Genomic DNA, 16,407 nt, shown 5'->3' with positions numbered 1-16,407 from the left:
AAAGTCTCTCCAATCTCTGCCTCAATACTGCTCATATCAGGAGAATAACCTTCTTTAGAAAAAGATGAAGGAGAAGGAAGAAGAATTGGAACACATGGAAGCACTTCAGCAAGCTCTTGTCAGCAAGGAGCGCAAAGGAAAAAGAAGATGGAGGACATGAGCAGAAGATGGAGGAGATGAATGAAGAAGATGGAGGACATGAGTAAGAAGGAGGAGAAGAAGAGAGAAGAGATGAAAAGAAAGAGAAAGGAGCAAAAGAGGGAAAATGAAAAGTACCAGGATGGATCTGGTGGTGGAAAGAAGAAGAAAGAGAGGCAAAGGGGGGCGCCAGTGAACGAAGAGAGGAAGAAGCAGGGGCACTTGGTCCCTGCCCCACTCCTGACTCCTGACACGCTGGCGCTATGTTAGATATGCTCGTGAGAGAGCGGATGGTGGTGATAATGGATGTTTTTGACTCAGTCACACCGAAAGTGAGATGTGACGAGTTCCTGCATCGGATTTTGGCTAAAAGGAAGGGGAGACAAATCTTGAGTCTCCGCCACCCTTGCCCTGACCGAGCCATCTCGAGCTTTATTAGGACATGGCGTTTCTGGGAAAGGAATGGTTTATTCATGGCTGACTACTATGGTGAACGTATTATTGGATAGGGTATAACCAGAGGGAAGAAGTGAACTCTGGGAAAAGCCTGGGGGATTCAGATATGAGAGAATCACCTTTTGTCTTCTCTCTTTATATAAGGGACGAAGAAAAGGGTGCATAACACGTTCAGATCCCCAAGGAAACCTACAAATAAGAATGCGCCGTTTCGTTCTCCCACATCATCAATAACCGTCAGATCTAGGAGGCCTTGTAAAGGGAGGATATTAAGGACGCGCCTTGAATACCCAAACGACATAAGGGCAACGTACGCAAATTAAGGGGAACAGCTCGTAGACCGGTACATTCCTTGGGCATGTGAAGAGTTACCCGCGTCCTTCAAGGGCTGAAATGAATGAGCCACCATAAAGGCTCAGCATTACCAAAACCCACCTTTCCAACCAAGATGTTGGACAGCAGGGTTTTGAGGGGCTATTGTGGGGCCCGATAGTTTATGAGCCAGGCCCATTTGCTCGTGGGGAGCCCGCAAGCCCAAGCTGAAAAAAGTCGTGGCCCAAGCTCAAAAGTATAAGGCCGAGGATGGCCCAGATATGCAGCCGATGACGATTTAGTCCTCGTCAAGCCTAAAGCTCCCTTGACAAAAAGGGTAAAAGAGAGCTATAAGAACAAATCCGTAAGAAGATCTAAAATATCTCAGGGAAGATGTCCTTAATACCCTTCACTGATAAGACTTTACACCTAACAGAACCTGATTTTTAGACTTTATTAACCATCCCCAACAGTTCTGGGATTAGATTGACGGGACAAATATCAGTCCTGGAAAAATTGACCCTACACGTGGACGAGGGACAACAAACGTAGGCTAGTATAAAAGGAAAGATAAACTAATTAGGGAGGGGATCCCCATCTCACTTCCTGGAAAAAAACTCCAGGGAGGAGAATGTCCGGATAATATATGTACACCACCACGAAAAACCCCCCGCCGGGTAACCGGAGAAAAACATTAATGCTCCTCGGACCTGATCTGAGGAGTCCAATCCCTCGAGTTATAGAGCTGTGGGACTTGGATATCCAGGCTGAAGCCTTTTCTTATCCGAGTTCCTTAAAATCCGGTTTGGACCAACGCCCTGTGACCAAACGCTAGCCTTTCAAGCCCACTCTCTACAAATTTTATTGTGAGGGATCCTTCACGCGCGAGCCCAACGTCATTGTTGGGCCGTTTGAGAATCGTGTCCCTACAAATGTAAATCATTCTTTCACATGGCTTAATCAAAAACCCAAATGTTCACTTAGAAAAATTACAATTTTGCCCCTTAATTCCACTATATCACCCATTATGAATTTATTGTGTGAATTTTTAACTAATGTCAAATATAAAGTTTGATAAACATGTAAAATAAATTTTTTAGTCTAAAATGACCATTTCTCCTTGAAGTTAAAACCTCAACGAAAACATTAAAGTCTCACCAATTGTATAACAGGTTGTCTACACGCTACAAAAAAATTATAAAATACTCCAGAAGTATAATAAATGAATATTTTTTACCCTAAAAAATTACGAGTTCTACTAAATTTATAGTCTCAGAGATTTTCACAAATTCCACATTGCCCTCAAAAATGCATTATATCCATGGTTCTAAAACTCGGTACGGTTTAATAACTATTTTTGCACTTAACTCTCGATTTTATAGGTTTTACCATAAGAATTTGTACCTGATTCCCAATTCAACCAGCCAGTCCTATTTAGTTTTTAAAACCATAATTATGTTACCAAAGTGATCAAACAAGGACTACGAATTAGTTACTAATCTAACATATGCCAACTAAGAAGGCCAATCCATAATAAAATTCATGCATGTAACTCACAAAACTATTACACATCTCAAGTTTTGTTTAATCCAATTAACCAAGGCCAAAGATAAACTCCATAGAAATTGTGATATCAATGAAAGAACATTCTAATGATTTATATAAAGGGAGTGGCTGGCCAAAAGAAACAGCCATTATATGCTTGCCTTAAAATTCAATAACAATATTCCCTTATTCCCATTACCTAAACCTCTATATCTCAATCGAATCAAATGATTGATATGGTGTGGGGGATTTAGCAGCAAAAGTGGGTGAGGGTGTGTTCCTCATATGTAAGAGTCTTTTATGAAGTCAGAATATAACTCAACTTGATTTTGGTTGGTTGAGACATTGAGAGTGGATTGTTGGAAACCATTTTTCATAATGCAGAAGGACCATGATGCACGTGAAATGATGTAGATCGAGGAAACATAGCAAACACCTTTTTTACACTTGCAGGCTTGCAGCCTTATGTGGACCGCCACCTATTTAATCTAAATATCCACTCTGATCATACTGGTCGTGTCAGTTTTTATTTCTGGACTTAAATAAAAAATGAGTAATTCTCTTGACCATGAGTTTCAAATATTTCCAATAATATCAAAGTAATTTAGTTGACCTTATCCGTGCTTTGTAGTAAATGGATTGAATATTGTCAATTTTAATTTTAAAAAAAATAATATGAGTAAATATTTATTAGAATATTGATGATGTGTACAATTTTATATATATATATATATATATATATCTCATAATAGATATATAGGATTTAAAAAAATTTATGGTTGATTTAGATGGAAGAACTTTGGAGAATTTTAATTTGTAAACCAGCTTCATGTCTATCGTTTAAGTATAATATATGAGAGAGAGAGAGAGAGAGAGAGAGAGAGAGAGAGAGAGCTACATTAGAATCTGAATTACTTAATTTAAATTTAAATCTCATTGTTAAATGAGGGAATTTATTAGAAATATAAATTTTAAATCACCCATATTATATTTCCTAAATTATTTTAGATTCCAAGATATTATAAGTTCGGCATTTTAACTAACGGAGTCAGTACCTGTATACTGTTTCGAGTTTACAGCTATTTTTTATATTTATAAATAAATATATATATATATAATAAAAATAAAAGTTTACCATAAAATATTACCTCAATTTAAAACAAATTATTCATGGTTTTAGTCTTAGGAAGCAACTAAAAAAAAAAAAAAACACAATATAAAAAACAGAAAGCTTAATTGTTTATTGAATACTAAGAAAATAAATAATACAAATAAGTTACCATTCTACACTTACAAAAATTTGAAAATTACAAAATTAAAAAATTAAAAATTAAAAAAATATTTTTTCTTTACCGGCCGGTACACCTGAAATTGATCGATACGGCAAGTATTTAAACTGATACGAAATAGCTGCGTTTCGATACCGATGCACATACCAAAAAGGGTAAATATCGGTCGTACTGGCCAGTACAATACAGTATCGACCACCTTGATTTCAACTCTCATATTCCAACATGGCACATCAAATCTTTCGTGACAAAATGAACAACAAAATTTCATCTTATGCATCTTGCTAATTATTTTATCCCCTAAAAATTCCCAGAAAGCACCCAAAATTTTTTTTTTCTCCCCAAACATTAATTCAATGCCTATTTCTTCCAAATCATGATCATTTAACATTATATCAATGTAAATTAAGTTTTATATATATACAAAATAAAAATTATATTATAGCTTAATCTAAGTGTATATGTGTTGAAAGCTCTCTTCCAGTGACTCGAACCCCGACCCTTATGCCTCACACCTCACAAACACTTATACTTACCACCACACTAAGGGTGCACAGTGGTGTAAATTAAGTTGAGTGAACTCAATTCTTTCACTTCGTCAATATTTAAACAAACAATTATTAATAATAAATTGGAATCTACTCAAATTATTGATGTTATGGAAAAATAAAATCCAGCATCCGAAATTTTTTTTTCTCCAAACGTAAAATGCCAATTTCTTCTAGATTATGATAATTTAAGATTATTTCACTGTAAATTAAGTTAAGTAAACTCAATTCTTTCAAGCCATCAATATTCACAAACATTAACTAATAATATTTTGAAATCTATTCAAATAATTGATGATATGGAAAAATAAAATCCACTTGTTTCACAATGATGAGTTGGTAGGATTTAAAAAACCTCCATTGTCAAGTTGTCCTAAGAACTCAAACAATATCTTAATTTAGATTGACGTTGAACAAGAGCTATGCGAGATAGGGGTTAACATTGGACATCAACGGGATTGGGTGTGTATGCCTAAAAGGCATGGTCGTCTTATCAAAAAAAAAAAAAAAAAATGAATGGTCGAAAATGGGTACATAGGGCGGCTCCACATTAAATGCAGATTGGTCACTCTGACTTGGAAAATAAATAAAAGTTATAAATACATTAACAAAATTTATGATTTGTTTATCCTTCAAAAAAATTATGACCATTCTAAATATTTGTAAGTCTAACAAAATTAAACTTTAGTCTCCTTAACAATGTATTAGGCCATTTCAAAAAAAAGAAAAGACCAGAGAAAATTTTTATTGAACTGAAATTTGTAAGAGATATTATACAAGGATTTCAAAATATGAAAGGAAATTATAAAATTTTATATATTTGTGTTTTTTTTTTTTTGATAGTTGATATATGAAGTTATTTTTTTATTAAATTTTATATAATTTAAGTTTCTTAATAATTACCCTAAAAAAATTTATAGAGCTGCCATTGTGGGTACATAAGTAACTCAAAGTCTCTATATAGCATTCAACAAAAATATTTGCTTTCAAAGTCTACATGTACACAAGTGTAATTAAGAATCACAATTATATATACACACACATTTATATTTTATTTATATAAAATGTTTCTACTTAATAAGTAATTGTGGGTGCTTGCCTTGCCATTAAGCAGTTTTTGTCCGCTTTGGGGAGCCAGTCCCTCACGGTTTTATCACAAAGGGGTGGGATTGTCCCACATCACCTAAGTAACCCTCCCACTCATGGTTTATAAGCTTCTGGAGCGACCATGAGTGTAACACTACTACACACCCACAGTAATAAATTGTATGTATTCATATTATTATATAGAAGCATAATAAAATTTGAATTTAGTTTTTTTTAATAATTTTCAAATTCATAAACATACATGTAGGTACTCAAGAATTCTTGGTTTTGGCTTTGGCTTTGGCTTTTTGGCTTGATTGTCTTGCCTTGAATTCTTTTTGTCCCACATTGGAAAGATGACTTCCCTCCTTCTACCTTATAAGGCATGAACCAATGAGAAAGAGTAGCCAAAGCCAAAGCCAAGAATTCTTGAGTACCTACAATACATATGCATATAAATATAATAAACATAAAATTTAATTCATAAAAAAATAAACATAAAATTTAAATTGAAATCACTTTGCACAAAATTAATTAGAGTACAATTATAATCTAATTATGATTTTTTATTGAACCTCCACTTTGATATATTACTGTATATATTATAGGATAGTAGGATGGCATAGTAATTTTTTTCCCTTGGTGTAAAAAAGAAGAAGAAGAAGGTAACATGGGGTTTATAAGTACAACTCCAAGTTAATTTCAAAAGGAATAATTTAATCCTCAAGGTAGCAAGAACTCTTAGAAATGCTCAGGATATACATCCAGCAACTTGTTTTTTTTAAGGAAATATATATACATCCAGCAACTTGATCATGCCTATTATCTCCCATGCATATACCCAAAAACTGCCGGATCATGATTCAAATCCTACATTGATCTTTTGCTCTCTCTAAAGTTTGCTGAATTTGTGGACAGGTGATATCTATAAATTCAACCCCAATTCTTGCCCAAAATATTTGAGAATGAAAATATATGCCTCATGTATGACAAGTGGCATTAAAAGTCTATATCAATCATTAAAGATAAAGAGTAATGCTAGAGATACAGACTATTTTACAGCATTTTTACAAACTATTGATGTGTCAAGTGAATATTGGTAAATAAAAAAATGTTGTTAGTGGCAGACCTGAATGAAAACTAATTAACAGTTGTCCATAATAACAGTTTGTAAAAATATTATAAAATAATTTATTGTTGTAGTATTATTCAATGATAAATGATTGAAGATTTTTTTTGAGAATCATAAATGATTGAAGATAAATGGACAATAATGATTTGTTTCTCTTTAGACTTTAGAGTTTAAGTGCCCCATTGGTTTTGCTTTTTGGAGAGTTTAAGTGCCCCATTGGTTTTGCATTTTGTAAACGCATCCATTTGGCATTTGTTAGGCATCACAAAGTCGCACTTATTGACCCACTATCATGATTTAATGCATTAATATGTTGCACACTCTGAACTGCAATTTTATAATGCACAAAAACATAGAACTGAACCAAATTAAACTAACTCTAAAAAGGGTTCCAAGATCGCATGGTCTCTAAAAAGAGTGAAGAGAACAAAACACACAGAACATTGAAATTAAAATATTCTGATTCTTTAGCAATAGGAGTATAATAGATGTAGTTTTATGATAATTGGAGCCAGGAGTCACCAAAAACTCTGTACCGCTCAAATTTCATCGATCAACGTCTCTTATTTGTAATCATTCTTATATTATAAAGTCCTATTAAATGAGGTTATTTCGAAGCCTCTAGAAATAAAAATGGTTATATTCGTGCAAAAACATTATATGAAGTTGAAGGATTTTTTATCCAACATTCTAACTTCATTCTTATATTTATCATTATCATGAGAAATAAACATTCATCATATGAGTGATGTTAGAAATATTACAAATAATAAAAATTATATATCTATGTATTATGTTTTAAAACCTGCTAATAATAAAAATTAGGTTAAAATGCAAAATACACCATTTATATTTCATCAAAATTCATTTAAGTCATTTAACTTTGTTTTTGTTCATTTTAGTCCTCTAACTTTCAAGTTTATTCAATTAAGACTTTTCCATCAACTTTTGATATATGTTGTAGTTAATTTTCCAATTTTTAAATTTTTTCTTCAAATTTTTAAAATTTTTTTAAAAATCAATTCATAATTGAAAAATATTTTCCAGATTTGTTTTTTCAAAATATTGAAAAAAAAGTTAACAAAAAAACCTTAATTGAATAAATTTGAAACTTAAAAAACTGAATTTAACGAAAGTAAAATTAGAGAACTAAAATGAATTCTAGAAAAGCTTAAAGGATTAGTTTTACATTTTGGCCTAAAAATTATGTTATATATCACGAATACTCTTTCAGGGTTTCAGTTTTTTTCGCTTGCATGAGTTGTCTTTATTTATTATTTCTCTTCCATTTACAACTAATATTGTCCTTATTGTATTATTATACCATTATCTTCCATAACTCAGTATCTTTTAAAAAATTGTAGAAATATATCTAAAAATATGTACTAATAGTATACTAGTAAACCATTATCTTCTCCAAATATATATATATATATACTAGTATTATACCCGTGCAATGCACGGCTTAATAAAAAATATTTTGATAATATAATTAAATTTAATAATAAATGAAATGAAAAAAGAATTAATTCAAAATTTAAGATTAAAAAATAAATTGTGCTTGTACACTTGAAATAAATTTAATTTCTATTTCTTATTTTGATATTTAAATCATTTGTTTTAGTATTGATTTCATTCAAATGGTTATAAGTTATATCAACCCTAACTTAAAGTAATGTTTGTAATTGTATTGTCTTTTAGCCTTTAAGAACACATATATTATTTTCTTTATCATAAAAAAAAAAAAAAAAAAAAAAAAAAAAAAAAACAGATATTAATATTACACATGAAAATAATAATGAATTCAATAATTGAAATGGTTGAAAACAAAATTAAGCCAAAACCTCAATTCGTTAATGAAAAAATATCAAAATTTTTGAACTTAAAAAAAAATGGAGTTAAGTAAAGATAGATTTACATAGAAATTTGGACAGATGAATTTTCTTGTATCCAATTTCAGCCTATCTGTAAAACTTGTTGATAAAAATCATATTATATATAATAAAAAGGTAACAAATACACAAAATCTATTCAATTTGATGAAAAAAAAAATTACCTGCAAGGTTGTAGGTAGAGAAGAGAGGAGAAGGGAAGAATATAACAAATAATTGTAAAATACATAGTAGAAATAATAAAAAACTAAAAAAACTGTGTGTATATATTGGGAATTTTAGGTTGTGAAGAAGATTATATGAACAAAAAGAAGTAATTTAGGTGAAACTCAAATACTTTTTTTTTTTTACTTTATTATTAGGAAAAATATGACATAAGATGCAAATTTACCAATAAAAAAAAAAGTAAGAAAACAAAAATGTTGGTTCTATCTTTTTTTTCCTTTTACGTTTTTTAAAGAAGCATAGGAAACAAAATGCAAATTCGATCTTTTTTTTTTTTCTTTTATGTTTTTTTTATCTCTCTTTTTTATTTAAATTATATCCTTAGGTAATTCTATTCTATTGATTTTAGGCTTTGTTGATAACATTTTAGATAAATACAACTGTTATTGTTGTAAATCAAATACTACTTTATTTCATTACTTGATTTGTCATATTTATCCAAAAAATATTTATATATCTATTCTTAAAATCTAAAAATTTAAACTTTTATTATATATAATATGATATGATATAGATTATTAAATTACAAAACATCATAAATCTAGCAATTTTTTTTTCTCTAATTAATCTAAAATTGTCGCATCTAATTCTAAAAAATAATATAATAATAATAAACCCAAAAATGAAAGAACTTTTGTTACATAACTTCTACAAACTCTTAGAAATAGCTCTCTTTTCATCTAATAAAAAAGAAAAAAATACACATAAAAAAAAAAAAAAACCAGAGAATAAAACCTACATAACCATTCCAAAATCACAGTTTCCTTAACACGACAATCCTCTACAAATCAAATCTCACTACATCAAAACGACCGTTGTCATTTTCTAATAAATAATTTTTTTTTAAAAGGTCATATTAGAAATTTTACCGTAGACAGTGTTACTAGGATTCACAAAAATCATATTATATATAATAAAAAGGCAACAAATACACAAAATCTATTCAATTTGATGAAAGAAAAAAAAAAAAAAAAAAAAAAACTTGCAAGGTTGTAGGTATGGCAGAGAGGAGAAAGGAAAAATATAGCAAATAATGGTAAAGTACATAGTAGAAATAATAAAACACCAAAAAACTGTGTGTATATATAATGAGAGTTTTAGATTGTGAAGAAGATGATACGAACAAAAAGAAGTAGTTTAGGTGAAACTCAAATATATATATATATATATATATTTTAACTTTATTATTAGGAAAAAGATGACATAAGATGCAAATTTATCCATAAAAAAAAAAAATACAAGTTCTATCTTTTTTTCCTTTTACGTTTTTTAAAGAAACGTAGGAAAAAAAAATGCAATTTCGATCTTTTTTTTTTTATTTTACATTTTTTATCTCTCTTTTTTATTTAAATTATATCCTTAGGTAATTCTATTCTATTGATTTTAGATTTTGTTGATAACATTTTAGATAAACACAACTATTATAGTTGTAAATTAAATACTACTTTCTTTCATTACTTGATTTGTCATATTTATCCAAAAAATATGTATATATCTATTCTTAAAATTTAAAAATTTATTAAAATTTCAGTAATTTGGTGAACCTATTTGGTGCAACCACAGCGTTTAAAAAGCCCAATTTTTATTATATATATATATATATATATGTATACACACACTACCTATATATATATATACACACACTACCATTACGCCTACCAAAAGAAAAAAAAAAATACTACCATTATTTTTCAGAACTCATTATCTTTTAAATATTTGTAGACATATTTCTGGAAAATATGTACTACCAGTCTACTACTATTTTTTTTTTTTTTTTTTTTTTCTGAATAGTACGACACATCGCCTTCGCCTGTATATATGTTTGCCAAATAAAGCTTCTTCTTCTCTTTTTTTGCCTCCCGACAGAGGAAACCATTGATTAGCTTCAGTGAATTCTAGTCAGCCTTTTCAGAATCGTATTTAAAGCCAGAACTTTTGCATTGACAGCCGGTGACCATGAGTAATGCTGCGACCACTGAGGTGGGCACAGTTTTATATCTCAACTCGTCATATTGTGAGTTGTAAATGATAAAAATGTGTTGTTATACAATCTATTGATATGCTTTTGCTAATCACAACACATTATATGACACAAAGTTGTGCCCGGTACTAGCCTAACCTGGTGACCATATATGTTGCATGATGCATCTCATTTCGTCATTTTTGCAAACCGAAACCACTTCATTTACCAATTCAAAATACCGTATAAAACAGTGTATTAAACAGTAAGACCGAGACAGCTATCCTAACAAATTGGGTAATTATTGAGTACTTCTGGAATACTATAAATATGTACTTTTTCTTCTCACATAATTATAGATCTTACTAATTAAATTTATGAAGGGACCTATAATTCATGTGAGAGGTAGGAGTACGTATTTATGGTACTCTTGAAATATTCAATAATTTTTCTAACAAATTTTAGTTATAGTATTTAAGTATTATTTCTTAAATTCTTTTTTTAAAATTCTGCTATATGACTGTACTTAACTAAAAATATATTTTCATCTCATGAGAAAAAAGTTATATGGCAGAATTTTAAGAGGGAAACCTAAGGAACAACAAATAAATATTGTACCTAAATTTTGCCAAGTATTTTAATATGTGAAAAAAGTTTTTAAAAATGCCTTAAAAGTATTGTTTTTGTAATTATTTTTAGAAAGTTTTTATGAAAAAAAATTAAATAAATAAAGTACAAAGTTGGTTTGGTTCCTAACTTTTCAATGACGTGTCAATTTAGTATCTGCTATTATTTCTGAAATTACTAACATGACAAATGTTTCGAATAAAGAATTATTTTTTTGCCATATCAGTGACACATGTACTGCTACATCAATTTAAAAAAAAAAAAAAAAACAAATTAAATCTTAAAAACATATTTTCCAAAAATTCGTGTTTGGTACATGCACTTAAAAATCGAAAATTGTTGTTTGAAAATATGTGTAGAAAATACGTGTAATGTTATTTAAAAACTAAAAATTGTTGTTTGAACACCCCTTTGAAATCCCTAATCTTCATCTCTCTCTCTCTCTTGTTAGTCATCACCCATCTCCTTCTACTTCATTACAAGCGGACCTGCTCATAGTGATGCCATTTTGACAGCCTTATTTTTTATTTTTTATTTTTCCCAGTGCTTTAGGCATTATTTAACCTACTTTGTAGCAGGGGTGCTCGTATTCTTCTTGCAGCAACGTTGTTTTCGGCTTTGTTACTGGTTTTTACATTCTCCATCGATGTGTTGGTGTTTGCGAAAATCTTCATCGTGTCTATTGTTCTCCGGCCATCGTTGGTGTTTTGTGGTCTTTCACCATCACTTATGGCACTTCTTAGTTGCAGTCACCACCATTTCTATAGGCATGTTTCCTTTTGTCTGTGATCATTGGCGCCCCTCACTGGAACCATCACGTTGCACTTGATCATTGCGTCTTTGAGTTCACTTGGGCCTTTGCTTCTGCTACGCAGGATTTCTTCATGGTAAAAATGTAATTTTTTATTTAAACAATTTACCACGTCAGCAATTTCCATCCAAAAGATATCGGCAGGTATTGAATTGACACAACACTAAAATGTTAGGGATTAAATTGACACAATTGAAAAATAAAGAATTAAATTAAAATATGATGTAAATGATAGGAACTAACTTCGTAATTTACCCAAAAAACAATTAATTTTTTGAATTTGTAATTTACCCAAAAAACAATTGATTTTTTGGAAAGTTTTAAAAAGTATTTTTTTTATAGATGGTATTGGGACATTTCTTAATGGATTATTTTAGGAATGTTTTAATACCACTTTTATAAAATAAAAAAATTATATATATATATATATATAAACTATAAAAAAAAGGTCAAAACAGTAAATTATTTTTTTATTTTCCAATAAAAAGTTTATAAAAATATTTTATAAACCAATACCCGTTAACTTTTCCCTTATGCTCTTTTGTTTCGATGGAAATTTTTGTGTAAATATAGTTTTCTGTATTTTTCAATGTTTGGTGGCATCATAAAAAATGAGTTAAAAGAAAGTTATATTTAATCAACATAAAAGTATAACTTATTTTTAGAGATTGTTTTCCACTAATTGTTTTTAGGAAAAAAAAACAACTCTATCTCACAACAAGGTAAATAAGAAAAGTTAAAAGATTATTTTTTAACTCATTTAAGGTTGCTACCAAACATAGGAAAATTAGATAATTTTATATAGAAAATGTTTTTTGAAAAATGACTCATTTTTTAGAAAACAATATCATTGAAACAAATAGAGCATAATTTTATCCTTAACATCAAAATCAAATAAAAGTTATGCTTTATTTAATGAAATGATGTAGGTTAAAGTAGGAAAAAAAAAATTAAAAGAACTATTGTTGTTATCATGTGTAGCTCGAGCACTTAAGTGTGTGTTTAAGATTAGATTATGAGTGTGTTTGGATACCGCTTATTTTGCTGAAATTGAAAAATTACTGCTGAAAGTACTGTAAATAAAGGTAAAAGTTAGTTGAAATAGTACAGTGGAGCTCATAAATAGTATGAAAAAAGTGCAGTAGGGCCCATGAATAATAGTAAAAATAAGCTAAATAGTGAAATAATTTTAATTTTTAAGTGCAACCCAAACGCACATTATAATTAAACTAGCTTTTAGCTTTTATTCTTATTTTTTGCTAGACTATTTTCAATTAAACATCTATCAACTTATTTTATTTAGTTTTTAACTTTTATCTATAGCATTTTCAATATAAAAAAAAATTGACAAAAAATAAATAAGCTGTTTTCAAACAAACACAGAGACACTAATATCATTAGAGATTGATGAAAATAAGATGAAAAATATTAATTGATGCCCTAAGGGTATTAGTTTAGGAGATACCTTTATAAAAATAAAAAATAAAATGTATGGGAAAAAAATAATTGAATTTTTTAATATATTTTTATATTTTTCATAAAAGCAGTATCAAAACTTTACTCAAATAGTCTATTATATCCCATGCCCTGAAAGTGCCTTTACCATGAACCAAACAAGATAGGAGCCTGTTTGGTTCAAGATTTTTAGTATCGTTGTTCAGTTTTCAATATTGTGAAAATACGTATTTTAGTATTATAAAAATACGTGTAAAAAATGTTATTATTATTTAAATACTAAAAACTGTTGTTTAAACAGGTACCAAACAGCCCCTAAGTAACAAATCCTAATTTCAAACGCTCAATGTAAATTGACACCATTAGAATCTCAAACTGGAATAATCAATAGGGAAGTCAATGACACCTGTATTTAGTAAGCAATTCTCGAAAAAGAGAAGTTCAGAACAAGTAAGTCATCATCTACCAAACACCTGTATTTTGTATTGAATTGTAAATGCATATTTTTAGTAAATTAATACTTATTAGGCTTTTTATATGTTTTATATTATCGATCCTATTGGTTCAAATGGTACTATATTTAGCTCTCCTTTTTAGGGAGAGAGTTGGATTGGATATCCTTGGGAGCTTGTTCCTAAGTACAACTTTTATGAAAAAATATTTTCTCTTATCTCAACTTGTAACATGAACACGCAAGGGATTAGGAAATTCGTGCATTGATGGATCTATATTTTGAATCTCTAGAAGCAGACAAATGTTTATTAATTAGCTCTAAACTTATAATCACGAAAACTTTTTGGCTCTTGTTCTTTCCAAAGGCCATTTAAATAACCAAGGTAATAACGTGGAAGCTATATAGCAACAAAACCAGATTGATCTAGAAAAATATGGTAAACTAAGTGGAGGCTAGGCTAATGCAAATCACAATGCAACAAAGTAGTGCACGATGGGAAACTTTCTATATTAGTTTTAATTTCAACTCCAATTTCTCCGAATCCCAACATTACTATTTTTTAAAAAAAAAATTTAGTGGCCACAAGTCACTGTCCACGTGCATGCGCACCATTTTCTATATATAAAAAGCGCGTATATATACAAAATACAGTAATAACTACAGTATTTTATGGTTGCTTCAATACGTACTATTCATTGGCATTCTTCTTCATTTTTTTTCTTTTTCTTTTTTTCCAGTAATATTGCCAGGTCAACTTTTTTTTTTTAAATAATTTTTTTTATATACATATGAGATCCTGTTTATATATATATATATATATATTAATACAATAAATTGTCACAATATTTTCATAATTATTGAAGTTTTAATTCTTTATAGGTGAAAATTAAATATCATATTAGAACCAACTACTACTAAAAATAAATTGTGAAAAAAAAAAGTGTTACATCCACAACATTTCTCACAACACTTTCATAACAAATCATTTGTAATAAATGTGCGAATGTGTAAAAGCTACTGTAATAACTACAATACCTTTTGGTTTGTTCAATATATACTGTTCATTGGCCTTTTTTCCCCAGTAATATCGTTGGGTCAATTTTTTTTTCTTATTTTTTTATATACATATGATACCCTATTTATATATATAAAATAATAATATATTAATACAACAAATTGTCACAATATTTTCATAATTGCTAAAGTTTTAATTCCTTATATGTCAAAATAAAATATCATATTGGAACCAACCACAACTAAAAATAAAAATATTGTGAAAAAAGAAGTAATATATCCACAACATTTCTCACAACACTTTCATAACAAATATTTTGTGGTAAATTGTTATTGGTTCTAATTTAAACTTACCAATGAAATTACTTTTTTACCCACCAATAATAGCTCGTAACAACCTATTGTTTATGATTTTGTTATGAAAATGATGTAAACATGTTCATAAAAAAAAAAAAAAAAAAAAAAAATTATGTAGACATAACATTTCTCTTGTGAAAATGTTAAGATATCTTGTTATTGTCATAATTTATTCACAACTGCTTAAGTGTCAATTATTTACTAGTTAAAATAAAATATAACAAAATTATAAAGGTATTATGAAAATGTTGTACCATTTTGTTGTGTTTCTAATATATATATATATATATATATATTAAGTTTAATTAACTTTGTTGAGCCAAAATTCATTGTTTTAAATACAGTTTTCTTGGGTTGACTTTTTGTATTTTTTATTGTATTTTTATCTTTACACACCATTTTAAGTGAAAACACATGATTTTACACCAAAAAAAAAAAAAAAAAAATTAGCATTAAAACACTTTTCATCCTTTATGTTTGGGCTAGTTCACAATTCCTCCTTGAACTTTAAAATCAACCAATTTTTCCATTAACATTTTGGAAAATAACGAATATGTCATATTGTTATTCTCTCAGTTAAACCCTAATGAAAGTTTATGATTCTTAAAATATATCAATTGTGTAATGTCTAAAATACTCCCACTAAATTTTAACATCCCAACAATTTTCTTCACGTATTTTGAGTTTTAGATGGTAATAATACTTAGAAAGTTTGAATTGTGATATAAATTGTTTTATTTAGGCGAAAATGCACTTTTCGTCTCTACATTTTGGGCCTTGTTACAATTTGGTCTCTAAATTGATTTAGGTCCTAGGTCAGTCCCTGATTTTCAAAAATCGTTTTTAAAATAGCCCCTGCCGTCAACCCAGTGACAGAAAATGCTGAGGTGGCAAACAGAGGTCCTAGCTGTCAAACCCATTTATTAAAATAATAATTTAAAAGCCAGTGTGTCCCACTTACACCCATGTGACCCCTCACGTGACCCTGCCACCTCATCTCCCGCGGACTTAACCCTCACATGACCTTCACGTGTTCCTGCCGCGTCATCTTCCCGCCCAATTAGCCCACACGTGACCCTCTCGTGACTGACTGAACTCATAACTGA

This window comes from Quercus robur, chromosome 9 (assembly GCF_932294415.1).
Source record: "Quercus robur chromosome 9, dhQueRobu3.1, whole genome shotgun sequence".
Lineage (NCBI taxonomy): Eukaryota > Viridiplantae > Streptophyta > Magnoliopsida > Fagales > Fagaceae > Quercus > Quercus robur.
This window is presented reverse-complemented; position numbering follows the sequence as displayed.